Source organism: Salvelinus sp. IW2-2015, unplaced genomic scaffold, assembly GCF_002910315.2.
Source record: "Salvelinus sp. IW2-2015 unplaced genomic scaffold, ASM291031v2 Un_scaffold83, whole genome shotgun sequence".
Taxonomy (NCBI): Eukaryota; Metazoa; Chordata; class Actinopteri; order Salmoniformes; family Salmonidae; genus Salvelinus; species Salvelinus sp. IW2-2015.
In genome coordinates, this window is record NW_019942514.1 from 4,045,596 (window position 1) to 4,048,203 (window position 2,608).

Below are 2,608 nucleotides of genomic sequence, written 5' to 3' on the forward strand. Positions count from 1 at the left end.
ATTTTAAGTGCATGTTGTGATTTTTTAACCATTCCTGAACCTGTGACCAGAAACAAGCTACATAGGGGCAATACCAGAATAAATGATCTATTGATTCTGTCTCTTCGCAGCAAAATGTACAGAGCTGAGATTGTTGTATGCCCCATAGATATAGCATTCTGTTGGTGGCAAGAATTTTATATAATCATTTAAATTGAAAAACTCGAATTGTTGAATCAGGTCTAGTTTTTTGTACCAGTTCATAAACCATATGTCATGGAATTGGTACATCGYAAATCTTTTCCCATTTATTTTGCAACCTGTATGGTGCAGCTGTCAACATTTTTGTCCTCAAATGAAACTGGTATATTTTTCCATTTATGCCAGTTCCTTTCAGCCAATTTGCATCTTTAATATATGGCAGGTTGTCACGGCTGTTTAAAGAAGAGGACCGAGGTGTAGCGTCGAGAGCGTACATTTTCTCTATATTTGGAAAAAAGACGCAGAACAAAACAACAAACCCTACAAAAACAAACCGTGAAGCTAAAGGCTATGTGCTCTAAACAAAAGTCAACTTCCCACAAAGACAGGTGGAAAAAAGGGCTACCTAAGTATGGTTCTCAATCAGAGACAACGATAGACAGCTGCCTCTGAGAACCACACCTGGCCAAACACAAAGAAATAGAAAACATAGAAATAAAGAAACTAGAATGCCCACCGAGTCACACGGGTAAACAAGTTCCCTACCTTCTCCCTTTTCCACTTGCCACCTCCATTTTTGTGGTAGTGCTGCAATCAGTTGGTTGTAAATTTGGATTGAGCAGATATTCCCATATATTTGCGATAGCTGCATATGTGACATAACTCCTCTGTTTCTATTCATGATATAATTAATAAATATAATACCATTTTATACGTTTTTTCCATAACTAATGTTTTTTTATTAATCAGTATATTTGAGTTTAAGGATCCGCCCCTTTTTTTCAATTTTCGCCTGAAATGACATACTCAAATCTAACTGCCTGTAGCTCAGGCCCTGAAGCAAGGATACGCATATTCTTGGTACCATTTGCAAGGAAACACTTTGAAGTTAGTGGAAATGTGAAAGGAATGTAGGATAATATTACATTATAGATCTGGTAAAAGATAATACAAAGAAAAAAACAACTGTTTTTTTGCACCATTTGTACCATCTAAAAGATTCACTAGATTATTAAGAAAGGCTCATCCTTTGTTCAAAAACAGCATTTTTGCCTTTATACAGATTACAACTTCTCATTTCCGACTAATTGAACATTTAATTTTGTCTAAGTATCACCCTTTCTTAGACAAGCCATAGAAGCTGGTTACAATTTCAGTTTTATCCTCCAGAAAAGATGGAACAAATATTACAACAAATGTTATGGTTAATCGGGATCGGTGTCCCTTCCACGGGACGGTTGAGCTAATGTAGGCTAATGCGATTAGCATGAGGTTGTAAGTAACAAGAATTTTTTTTTGTACCATCATCTTTGAAATGCAAGAGAAAGGCCATAATGTATTATTCCAGCCTAGGTGCAGTGTATGTGCAACGTTTTAGACTGATCCAATGAACCATTGCATTTCTGTTAAAAAAATTGTAACAAGAATCCCAAATATGCTTAATTTGTTTACTAATAACTTTTTATGTTCCAAATTGTGCACTCTCCTCAAACAATAGCATGGCATTCTTTCACTGTAATAGCTACTCTAAATTGGACTGCAGTTAGATTAACAAGAATTTAAGCTTTCTGCCAATATCAGATATGTCTATGTCCTGGGAGATGTTCCAGACTGAAAATATTTTATTTCTTCAAAAAGTTCCTCTTCTGTAAGTTGGCCTTCACACAGGTCTTTCTGTACATTTTTAATTTTACATTATTATTATTAGGAAATAAATCATTACATTTAACATCATTCAGTGGAAATGGAGGAGACTGAAAAGAAAACAAATGCTTAAAATATTTTGCACCTCTTTTAAAATATAATTTGGTGAATCATGGATAACTCCATTTGTAATGAGTTTCTGTAAATTCTATTTTGGTAGAATTTGTGTTGAAGATTCAAGAAAAATGTTGTGCATTTTTCACAATTTTCCATGGTTCCACATTACACTCCATTTCTTTTCGTTTTTCCTCTAACCTATTTTGTGTCTCTAGTACAATTTTCCTTACCATCTACCTGCGCTGTTAAATCCTCTACGTCCTTTATTAGTCTTATCTCTTATGACCTAAACTGCTTTTGTTTTAATGATGTCTATTGTATTGAATGGCCTCAAAAAGTACATTTAAAAGTGTCCCATGCAATAAGTGGATCTGCTGTACCTATGACGTGCAAAAAAAGTAAATTATGAATTAATTTGTTTTAGTTAAGAACAAACTGTCATCCAATAGGCTTTGATTAAATATCCAATATCCTCGTCCATGTGGAAATTCTGTAAGAGTTATATGGAGGCCAATTAGATGGTCGTCCAATCGCATTTGGTCTCCAATTAGTATTTTTTTAATACTTTTGATGCCAGCAAGAATGAGACTAGGAAGTAATGAAGACATCTAGCTTGATTAAGCCTCCTCCATGTATGTCTCACTAGGTCAGGGTTTTTCAACCTCCA